This window comes from Calliphora vicina, chromosome 4, assembly GCF_958450345.1.
Source record: "Calliphora vicina chromosome 4, idCalVici1.1, whole genome shotgun sequence".
NCBI lineage: Eukaryota > Metazoa > Arthropoda > Insecta > Diptera > Calliphoridae > Calliphora > Calliphora vicina.
Genome location: NC_088783.1, coordinates 17,528,787 through 17,541,725, shown reverse-complemented (window position 1 = coordinate 17,541,725; position 12,939 = coordinate 17,528,787). Strand labels below are relative to the sequence as shown.

Genomic DNA, 12,939 nt, shown 5'->3' with positions numbered 1-12,939 from the left:
AGTGACAATTGACTTCACGCTAGGTTATATGGGGTGTATAAAGTAACCAATCAACTTCTCTCAGCTTTAAAAAGAGCACATAAGTGTTAAATGACCAAATATATATAAATTGAAGTCTGAAAAGTTTTCAGTCATTAGTGACAATTATACATTGACTACTTGCTTAACTGCTGGGATGCTTTTCCACTTTGAAATTCCCACCAATCTTCTTGCAAGTCATATTACTGCTGAATATAAGTTATGAATGTTATTGCAAAAAGTTCAATTGACATTCTCTGCATTACCATTCGCTAGTAAATTCACTGGTGCGAAGTTCTGAGCTACACTTAATTTTCAGTTATGTAAATTTTGCTATAAACCTTTAACTGTTTAACATAATTATCAGATTAGCGATTGTGAAGACGACATGTAATGCAGTTGTGCCACCTGATGCATTACCAGGGGTTATAAAGGTAACCAGTGAATTCATAAACTACCATAAACGCTACTTTAAATGGCCCTAGACACTTGAAAGGTATAGAGAATGCTGAACAAAGTAACTAACTGCAAATTCTTGAGTTTGTTGGGTATTTACTTACAATAGACACATTGACTTAGACATATTTAAATGATAACAATAACAAAAATGACAATAGAAATTCAAAATTAGTAAATCTGTGTATGTGTTGGAGTATTTGGTCGAATGAATGGTTTGTTGGCTGGCTGTATGTGTATGGTTGGCTGGATTTTAAGGTTTTTTTTTTTTTGTTGTTTCTATTTTTGGTTGCACTAATGAACATTGACATAAACATGACATGCTTTGTCACAGAGTCAGTAGAGGGTACGTACTTTTGCCACAAGCTCAACACAAAAAAACTGTTGTTCTACTATTGTGTATTATTTTGAAATTTTAAGAAATTACAGTAAATAACTGCTCGTTTTGTTACTTGGTCAATTGTTTCTGTTACTTGGTCAATTTTTAGTTTCTTGTTGAATCCATAACTGTTTTGCAGTTTCTTATAAATTCCCTATCTCTCTTGCTGATTTCATCTCTTAAATAATACAATATTTAAGCTTTTGACATCGACATAGTTTTGGTAATTCAGATGCCCAGCTAACTGCAAGTAGTCTGTTGTTGAATCAACCTGAAACAATGACGACAACGATGATGATGATGATACTGATGTTGATACTCTTGCCGTCGTACTGCCTGCAGTTTTTAACACCTTTTTGGGGTCATGATGGCATCTTTTAAATTCCTTAACCATAAACATCATTGCAGTGACTAAAACTGAAATTATACACAGTGGTATCATCATCATCATGATACTAAATAGAAAAACTTTTTCATAAACTTGTCGTCAACACTTGATAAAATTTCACACAGCAGAGAGCAAATAACAAAAAAAATAGGAAAATTATGTATGGAATTTTATGAAAGTAAGGAATATTAAAGTTTGTTTAAAGAGTTTTTTTTAAGGCAGGTGAAAACGAGGTAAAGTATTTAATTACAAGGGATTATTAAATACAAAATTATGATAAAAACTGTTATGGGCAATACTTACATATTAAAATGTTTCTATTATCAACAATACATTTTAGTTTATGACATAATTACACAGTTTCCTAAAAGTAGAGAGAAAATTTGTTAAACAAAATTTTCAATAAAAAAGTAATAAATAATATTTGGTTAACAATATTAGCAATAAAATGAGTCTATTACGTTTTGGTAAAAATAATTTTAAATGTCATTACTCTGGGAAGGTAGGTCTAATATGCAAAATTTCATAAGAACTTAGTTTTAAATAAAAAAAGTCAGTATTTTTTAAAATGTTTAGCTTTTATTTTGAAACATTTATAGCTAAGTTTAATAGGGCCCATACACAACACCATATAATTGTGCAATCAAGTGATTGTGCCAGCTGACTGATCGTGTATGAGCTTGTGGTATGATTGTACCAGCTGCTGGTGCTTTATCAAAAATAGTTTGATATTTTTTTGATTAAACCAGCATGATTGAATCGTATGTTGTAAAATTAGATCATAAAATTTAAATCGTCAAGACATAAACATCAAAAAATAAAAAAAATAAATATGAATGCCAAAGAAAAAAATATTTTGGGGAGAATTTTTCGAAGTTTATAAAACAATGCCTTGCCTATGATTTAAAAACCAATCTATATATCGATGGCTTAATATAAAAAAGGCGTAAAAAAATTTTTTTTTTCAAAAATATCAATGTAAAAAGGGTATATAAAATAACTTCATTAAAATAAAAAAAAAAAAAATTAAATGAGAAACAAAATGTAATGTCTCTTCTTATTAAAAATTGCATTAAAACTTTTTTTGTGTCTAAAATATTATGGATTTTATTAAGTTTTATCCTTCTCCTGTAATGTAACAAAAAATCGAGTTACGCCTTTTTTATATTAAGCCATCGATATATAAAAGAGTAACGTTACTGACTGACTGAATGACTGACTGACTGATTCATCATCCCACAGCCCAAACGACTGAAGCTAGAATCATGAAATTTTAACTGTAGGTTCCTCCCTCCCCAAAACGATCCACTAAGAAGAGATTTTTGGAAATTCGAACGTTTAGGGGGTAAAAGATGGTAAAAACGGGTAAATCCGGTAATATTATATCTTCAAAACTAATAAAGATACAAAAAAAATTTAAATTGCATGTTACTCCATTTAAAAAATAAGCTGACAGGTGTTTCGTACTTTTTCGAAATTCGAAGCTTTTAGGGGAGAAAACGGGTAAAAACTGTATTTTGGTACTTTTTTGGCACACTATGTATCTTTAAAACCAATAAACATAGAAACAAAATTTAAATCGTATTCTTTACTTATCAAAAAATAAAAAATATAAGTTTGGTACTTTTTGGAAATTCGAACCCTTAAGGGATACAAATTGTGTTTATTTTTGGTACTTTTTCATAAAATATGTTTTTCTATAATTTGACATAGACATTAGAATATTTTACTATGAGCTCCCAACACGATACAGAAACTTATTTTAATAATATTTTACCACCGCAATGGGGATAAAAAAGGTACCAAAAAGGGGATAAAATCGGGAAAATACATTTTATTGCAAATTATTAAGCCGATTTTGATAATTTTTTTAACATTGTTTCCTGGATTCGAGTGCCATGGTGTATTTTAGGCCAAATCCGGGTAAACAGTTTGGTACTTTTTTAAAACATATTTATTATTGGAGACATTAATCGATTGAGACATGTCTGTAGCATAAACAACTTTTGGAAAATGAAATATTTTAAAATTTCAAACTTGAGGGGTGTTCAAGGAGGAAAAGGGAAATTGGTACTTTTCTCCTAATGGTACCTTTTTAACATTTTAAATTATTTCACTTATCGACATTAAAGTTAGCTGATATGTATCTGAGTGAAGTTAGTGTTAGAAATAAGGGATTATATTTAGGTACCAAAATGTGAGAACTGAACTATAGGTACTTTTTCATTCTTCTAATGGTACTTTTTAAAATTTCTATAACAATGGACTTAGAAACATGAAATTAAATATATATCGTCCTAAGTGAGTTAGGATTCTAGGGGGAGACTATTTAACACTTTTTCTTTAATCTAATGTACTTTTTTGAAATTTCTATAACAATGGACTTAGAATCATGAAATTAAATACATTTCGTCCTAAGTGAGTTAGGATTCTAGGGGTAGACTTTTTGGTACTATTTCTTTATTCGAATGGTACTTTTAGTAATTTCTTCACCAATGAATTTAGAAACATGAAATACAGATTATATGGACCCGAGTGAGCGGTAGACATAATAGTACTATTTCTTTCTTTTAATTGGGGTGGCGAAGCGCACCGGGTCAGCTAGTGCTACAATAAAATGGTAGAACAATTGAAAGAGGTGGGCCAAGAGCAAGAATGGTAAAAAAAATCAACGTTTTTCGAATACTGCAGGAACAGATGATGTTTTGGAGTCTTCGTTGTGGTATTACGATAAACTCCATTTTTGGAAAATCAGGAATTTTCTAGAGAAGAAAAATGTACCATCATCTTTTAGAAGTTTAGTGTGTTGATAATTTTTCGTTTTGGTTTATCATTATTCATTACAAACTTTTCCACACAATTTTTGATAAAAAATTAATTTTGTACCAGCATGCTGGAGTAATGTGTGCTTCAAGCTTAATTGCACAATCACTTCATTGCTCAATGATGATGGTGTTGTGTATGGGCCCTATAAGTTATTAAAATGGGCCTTACATATATTCCAGGGGTGACCCTATGAGGGCTCAAAGTAGGGTACATTCGACATGTAAAATTGTGAAACACGTGGCATTTTTCTCATGTTTCTCATATTTTTGGAAGGTGCTCACCTGTGCTATTTATCCCTTATAACTTCCGAGTTATAGGCATTTCAAAATTGAAATTTTAAAATTTTGCCATCTACACCGAATGGACCGAATTTATTTTGCTAGTTAGACTACTAAATTACCCATAAGAGCAATATCGATTATGGATCCAAAAATAAACAATTTTCAATTGAAAACTTCAAAAAAAATAGTAGAATTTTGCTGTTTTTGGACGAAAAGGTGACTTAACTCTTTTTTTATTAAAAAAAAATACCTTTAAGAACATATAACAATTTCATACGTTTTTCTACAAGGTACCTTTACGGAAAATATTTTGGTATAAAAAACATGTCCTATTTTTCGAATATGTCGCCCCTACACCCTTTGGAATTTGACCTATTTTTTATCAAAATTTCATGTTTTGGCCACATGTTCAAAAAATCCCAAAGCCGGGATCAGAAAACGGAGAACAGCTTTGGAAAACCTGATATGTTCCCTATTTATCCACAAAGTTTATTTTTCCAGCTCCGAAGGAAATGTGGATGCTATAGGCAAAATTGTAAAAAAAATATCAATGTAGCCCAGTATTTTTAAAAAAGCGGACCAAGGTATGGCAAAATTTTATAATTTCAAATTTGAAATGCCTATAACTTGGAAATTAGACATAGCCGAGCGCTTTCCAAAAATATAAAAATTTTTGAAATCGGATGGGAAACAAAAAATGGCACGTGTTTAAAAATGTTACATACATGTCGAAGGTACACTATTTGAGCGCCCATAGCGCCGCCCCTAAAGCATTTGTAGGACCCATTTTAATAACTTAAACTCAAATACTCCTTGTCTACGTCCACGTCATCCCGATCGGACCAAAAGTTTAGAAATGCCAGATTTATTTCCAAAAAAATTTCAGCTGATAAGGAAGAATTTTAGTTGAATGTAAAAAAAAAAAATTTTGTTACTCCTTCTAAAATTTTGTCAGTCACAATTGTAAAACTCTGTCACTAAGGTAGAATCATTCGATTGGCAACAAATTCGCTTGCTACTACGAATCTGTTATAGAAATTTAAAAATGTTTAATTTAAAAAAAATATGTACAGCAAAATAATTTTTAATTTAAAAACACATCATTAACCCAGTAATAAATCGTAATTTGTTAAAAATAAAAATCTTCAACAAAACCAAAGAAAGCAAGAAAAAAAAAGCAAGTTCCTTATTGGTCTTGTACTCGCAGTAATTCATTGAATGGCCAAACCAACCTCTCTATCAACTTTAGGCCACATTACTGACATACAGGTCACGTAAACAAAAACAGCAGCTGCAGCAGCAGCAGCAGAACAAAAGAGCGAAATGTTGAACCCAAAAAAAAATAAAAAATTAACAAAAAAATAAATAAAACTGAAACAAACCCCAATGACACTACTCCCAAAACACAAGTACCAACAGGACTGACTGAGTCTATACATTGTTATTGTTAAACAGGAAACGAACAACAGTTCGTACATCTAAAAGGACAGAGGGAATGGTCGAGGATTTCATGTTTAACAAACGGTAAAACATGGTTTTTTGTTGGTTCTCCCTCCTCAACAGCGAGAGAGAGGGAGAGGGAGGGAGCCAGTAAGTGTAAAACAAAATGGGCTAAAATCAACAAAAGAACTTTTCGCTTTTCAGGTTGATGTTGTTCAATGAAGTGGGCAAAACTGGGCACCCAGAATTGTATGAACAACAAAAACTGAAACAATTAAAAGCTTACGTGATATGATCAATTTCAATGGAGCAAAAACAGGAGGAGCAGCAGCTGTGCAGCAACAAATACTTCAAGATTAGCAACAACAATAATAATAATAGGCAGTAGACCAAACATAGCCATTCAGCCAGCCAGCCAGCCAGCCCCAATAATTAAAGGAAATTAAAAAGGATGCTCATTAGCAAATTGGATGGGAAACAAATAACAATTGATACAAGCAACGACTACAACAACAGCTAAATACATACAACAAATAACTGAAAATTTCTACAATAATACATTAGAAAAGGAAAAACTTTTGCTTTTTGTTACTGTAACTGTTACAATTACAGCTGCTGTTGCTGCTATTTACTATTATTGTAGCTGGAGTAAGTCTTAGCATTTGAAATTAATTACAAATTGTTGCTAATTAACTGTTATGCTTACTGTCTTTGTTTTATTTACTTTCTTCTATTGATGTTCAATTATTTAGGCCCTGATATTTAATGTTGGCTCAGCATTAATGCTCTATTTACGGCGTCTGGACTACATTGGGAGTGTCAATACACAGCACAGCTGGGTTTTTGATAAGATTAAGTTGCTAAATTAATGCTGAGTAAGTTGCAAATTGGAATAATTGAAACATTTTTTTGTGTAAGTGAAGTGAGACAAGTGTTACTAAGGTGGTGTATTATTTATAAATGCTACAAAGTCAGCACAGCACAACTTAGCATTTAAATAATAATTTATTGAGAAATTGCGGTTTTCTTTTGATAAATATGGATTTTTAATACCATTTAATACAAGTTTGTCATTATTTGTGTAAAACTAGGAAATATTCATATAAATTTTCTAAAACGTTTTTTATATAATCGTCCTTTTGTATGTGTAAATCACGCTCATGTCCAAACTACAGAACGTAAATTGAACAAATTCATCCAGAATATTTATAATTGTCCAGTTTATTATAAAAAATCAGCATAATCGGTTTAGCAAAACAAATTATATAAATAAATATGTAAGGCAATGTCTAAATAATGTTGATATTTTTATATAAAGAAATGCTGATAGTGCAGCTAGTTGTTGTAATGTATATAGAATGTATATTAGAGTGCTCCAAGATTGTATGGATGAAAAAAAATTCTAGGTACAGGCCGTCCCGTCCTACGCCCAATAGAATTTTTCTATGTATTTTTTCAGTTTTTGTAAAAATTTGTCCATTAATAGAAATGTGTACGTAACCGTTAATCGGTTAACCGATTAATTTTTGTCGGTTAACTGTTCGAATAACTTAAAATTGAGTATTTTCAAATAACAAATAAACCAATTAATTTGTTTCGATTAACCGGAATTTCTCTTTTTTTTGCACTTTATATAGAAATATAGTTTTTAGTTCGAAAACTGAAACTATGGAATTTGAAAATGACCTTTTTTCTAGAATTTTCTATGATGAACTTTGTCGTAATGAGTCGAAGGACGACATGGTAATAGACGAAACTGGAGACATTACTGAAACGAGTCTTTTATCAGAACTTAACGAAACTATTAAAGTATTCATAATCTAAAAAAATCAAAAATGACCAAAATGGTATGATGAAGGATTTTATGTGCTTGGAAAAAACTAAAAAAGGAACTGAGAAATTGGATATTCTTTATCATGCCTTACTTTTGAATTCTGACACATCTACAATCAGTGAGAGTGTTTTTTCAAGACAAGTTTTATTAAAACTAAAACAAAATTGTTTAAAAAAAAAGCACTTAAATTATATTTAAAAGATTATCTCTGAAAATCTCCCTAAAATCTTAAAAAAACTCACATGTGTATATCTATTTATATTTTATATCTATTTATTGTGTTTGTTTTTTATGGGGTTTGTTCTTTTTATTAATAAAATGCTTATATAAGTATAAAAAATTCGTGTTTTTCTTTTCAATTTAAAATTAAAATAGAAATTATTCGGTTAATCGAATAATTTAAAATTAACCGATTATGAACCGATTAAATTTATACCCCGATTAATTATTTGCTTGATTAACCGATTAAACCAGAAACCCGATTAATTGAATACCCTAGTACCTGCGATTTAAATTTTTCGATTTTCGAGAAAAAGTAATTTTTGACCATATTTTGGCGAATGAGCCGAATTTCCTTACTGTTATGATGTTTAAGTAAAAGATATTCAGAATATTATAGTTCAGGTAATTTTAAATCTAGCCTGAAAGTTTTCATAAATCGGAAAATGTTAACCCTTAAATCGTGAAGGTCAAATGTCAAATTTTTTAGCATTTGGCATTTCTAATGGAAAGATAGCGAAATGTTATATATTTTTGGGCTGATTTTAATGAAACTTAAGAAAAATATAATGGCAATTAACCCTTAAGAGCACTTGGGGTCAAAATGACTGTGTTTTTCGTGATATTAAAAGTTTAGGGTCATTTGGACCCCAAGTGGTATTAAAGGTTAATTAACATTTTTGTGCTGTTACTGTAAATATCAGACCTCATGTAATATTTTTCTTAAGTTTCATCAAAATCGGCCCAAAAATATATAACATTTCGCTATCTTCCATTTGAAATTCCAAATATTGAAAAATTTAACCTTTGACATTTACGATTTAAGGGTTAACGTTTTCCGATTTTAGGAAAACTTTCAGACTATATTTAAAATTACCTGGACTATAATATTCTGAACAGATTTTACTTAAAGTTAATAACAGTAAGGAAATTGGGCTCATTGGCCAAAATATGACCAAAAAATTAGTTTTTCTCGAAAATAGCAAAATTTATATTGCACGTACGGAAAAACTATAGGAGGTATTGACATAATTTTTTCACACTTTTATTCCATATTATGTTGATAATAAATCTCCAAGTGATGATCAAAAAATTCTGAAATTTGTTTAACAAAATTTTTAAAAATTTGAAATTGGAGTTTTGAAACTGCCGTTAAAAAAATATTTTTTTTGGTTATACCTGCGAATAGGTTAACGGTATCCTACGAAGACAAAAACTCATATACAAGTAAATGTGATATATTTTAAGTAAAAATTAGCTCTTATTTTAATATTTCTCAAAATATGTTAATTTTGTTCCTAAGTTTCTAAGTTAATGGCCTGGCGATTTTTTAATAACTTTAAAATTGTTTAACCAATTTTTATGTTTTATGTCTCATTAGAACGACAATTACGTACAAATATCGATTCTTTTAAATTAAATTGCAAAAATAATTATTTAATGGCAAAATTTTTACAAATACTGAAAACTCTTTTTTGATTAAAAAAAACTTTATTTAAGAACATATAACAATTTTATTTTTTTCTTGAGATATCTTTACAGAGAACATTTTGGTATAAAAAACATGTCAAATATGTCGCCCTTATGCCCTTCGGAATTTGATAAATTTTTTTTGGGCCACATGTTCTAAAATCCCAAAGCTGGAATCAGAAAACAAAAGGCAGCTTTTGAAACCTTGATGTGTTCCCTATTTATCGCCAAAGTATTTTCCCAGCCCCGAAGGAAATGTAGACCTTAAAGGCAAAATTGTAAATAATACCATTTTTCGGATTTTTGCTCCAATTTTAGGAATTGCGGGATTGCCTTTAACCTTTTGACAAATGTTTTTACACCTTATGATTTAGAATGACAAGCACAAAAAAAGTTAAAAATTTCATTGAGTTTTGCTACTAAATAAAGATTTTATTACATATTCAATGAGTTTCTAAAACTAAAATTTATATCAAAATTTTAATAGGATTGCAAATATTAGGAACAATTAAAAAAAAATTATTCCGAGCTATAATTTTTTGTTTTGTTTTGGTCTCACAAAAAAAATTTCAAGTCAATATCTCAATTAGATTCAAAAATATGCCACTTAAAAATCCGTCCTTCAATAATATTGCACTTTTTCATACTAAAAAATTTTTATAAATTTTCTTAATGTGTCTGAGTCAGAACCAAATTTTTGGATTCATAATAGATATTGCTCTGAAATCTTTTGTATGTTATTCGTAATTTAGTTGTCTAACTAATAAAAAAAATTCCAGTTTTTTCAAGACCTAGCCGAGCGCTTTCCAAAAATATAAAAATCTTTGAAATCGGATAGGAAAAAAAAATTGCAGGATAGCGCTGCCCCTGAATTATTTGTATGACCCATTTTAATATCTTAAATACTCCTTGGCTACGACCACTTAAAATTTTATCCCGATCAAACTAGCCGTATAGAAATGCCAGATTTATTTCCAAAAAAGTTTGATATGATGTTTAAGTAAAAGATATTCAGAATATTATATTCTAGGTAATTTTAGTTATAGTCTGAAAGTTTTATAAGTGCCGCTGAAGATATGGTTTTTCCAGTTCAGGAGTGGTGATTTTGACATGATAGACAAAGATCGCCCTGGCCAGTAACAAAAAGTTTGAAGACCAAGAATTGGAGGAATTACTCCAAGAAGATTCTTCTAAAACTCAACAAGAGCTTGCAAAATCATTGAGAACAACTCTATCAGCACCATACATACGAATTGAAACCGAGAGACAATGAAAGACGATTTTGCATTTTCAAAATTATGTTTGAACGCTATTAAAGAAAATTATTTTTGCGATGAAAAAAGGATTCGTTACGATAACCCGAAGCGTAAGAGATCGAATCGACACCAAAGCCAAATATCCAAGGTGGGACCAAAATGGCCCTCTCGCTAGTAAGCACATACAATTTTCTGAAAATGAGCGAATTCACTTAATTGCGAATAAATTCGAAAAGAATTCATCGATTTTTATGATCGATATCTCATTTTCTTTCTTTTGCATGTGGCTTTACGATAAAGTAATAAATTTTATTTATTTTTATTTAAGCTTGAGGTCACTTTTTTTATAAATAATTATATTTATTTATTTTCAATATTTCGCTACTCTTTGTATAGCATCATCAGGAAAATAGTTTAATAAATTAATTATAATAACAAATTGTTTTTTCCGTTTTTATAAACTAAGTGTACGATGAAGAGCTTTTTCTTCACCGGCAACGATATAGAGCAATTCTGTATATTTCGAATTGTTGTCTATATGTTGCTGAAAAGGTTTGTTGGGCAGTGATATAAACCGAAACTAAAAGAAATTGCGACCGTGGTACCGACAAAATAAAAGAGGAGATGATTCTTGCTTGAATTCAACTATGACAATGTTTTCTTTATTTAAAATTAAAGTTCTTAAGCCTAACAATTGATCATGTAAATAAGGGCTACACTGTTGTTGTTGTATGTATTATTATTTGTCTCTCACTTCCAATGTACCAATTCAACTTATTACTAATAAGTATGTACCTATATGTATATGAATGTATGCAAAAACAAAATACTAAATATATTGCATTTTTAAGAACAACAACAACATACTTGTTACAAGAATTGAAGTGAGAAACATATAATAAAAACTAACGGGTCATTACCAAAATAAGTTACAGTGGTTAGTATAAACAAAAATGCTAACAAATTACAGTGACAACAGTGAGCCAAAAATATGAACAAATTTAATACAATAAAAAATGGAAAATAAAACAAATGAATCAAATGAATAATAACTATAAATAATAACAATAAAGATTATTAGTAAATATGATACGGTGACCTAACATTCCGGCCCCATTGAAAGGACACTTTCAAGAAAATAGTAAAGCCAGTCTGTGGATAGGGCGACGTATAATTCCCTTTGTTGTTTTGATGTCGACAACTCGAACTCGATCATCTCTACCACGAACAATATTGATGATTTTACCCATGAGCCAACGCTGCGGTGGTAAATTATCTTCTTTAATGATTACTAGGGAGTCAGTACAAATATTTGAGTTGGTGCTAGTCCATTTATTGCGGGTCTGGAGCTCGTTTATGTAGTCGTGGGACCACTTCTTCCAAAAATGTTGTTTTATGGCGCTTATTCGGGCCCAATACTCAAGTTTATTGATTTCAATTGGAGGGACATCACGTTCTGGCAAACTGCGTAAGGGAGCGCCTATCAGGAAATGGCCTGGTGTAAGGGCTTCAAAGTCACTGGGATCGGATGATAGGGGCGAAATAGGCCTCGAATTTAGAATTGCTTCTATATCAATCATTGCAGTTGCAAGTTCCTCATATGTGAGCCTTGTGTTATCGAGGGTCCTGGTTAGGTGTCCCTTGGCCGATTTGACGGCCGCCTCCCACAATCCGCCAAAATGTGGTGCCCTAGGGGGAATAAAGCGAAAATTAATAAATTGATTTGAGCAATAATTTATTATAAAATTGGAATTTTTAGGATCAAAAAGGAACGATTTTAGTTGAGCCAACTTAGAGTTTGCACCAACAAAATTGGTGGCATTGTCACAGAATATATCTGTGGGTAGACCTCTTCGTCCAATCATCCTTTTAAGAGCAGCAATAAAGGCATCTGTTGATAAGTCTGATACAACTTCTAGATGGACTGCTTTAGTTGCGAGACAAACAAAAACAGCAATATATGTCTTGTATGGTACCTTCCCTCTAATTCTTAGGTAAGTGTTTACTGGACCACAAAAATCAACAGCACATCTGGCGAAAGGCCTTGAAGGGTTAAGTCGTTCTACGGGCAAATTGCCCATCATTTGTTGAAGCAACCTTGGACGATAACGAATGCATTGTGGGCACGAATTAACGATACGACGACATAGGTTTCTTGAATTGATGATCCAAAATCTCTGGCGGATTAACGACATTAAAGCCTTGGGTCCTGCGTGGTAGTTGCTGATGTGTAGATGACGCACGTAACAGTCGACGAAATGATTTTTGCTGGGCAAGATTATAGGGTGCTTTTGACCTTCAGAAATTACTGCGAATTCCAAGCGACCACCGACTTTGAGCAAGTTGAATCCATTTGATGAATCGATGAAGGG

At 31.0% G+C, this 12,939-nt stretch overlaps 1 long non-coding RNA gene across 1 annotated transcript in view; it reads right to left on the bottom strand.

The window, feature by feature from the left end:
• The window catches only part of LOC135957595 (uncharacterized), a 123,789-nt gene that overhangs the window by 75,054 nt on the left and 35,796 nt on the right, over window positions 1-12,939 (bottom strand). Inside the window, exon 2 of the long non-coding RNA XR_010576411.1 lies at window positions 1,545-1,605. This is a non-coding gene — a long non-coding RNA (uncharacterized LOC135957595). The remainder of the gene's footprint in view (window positions 1-1,544; window positions 1,606-12,939) is intronic.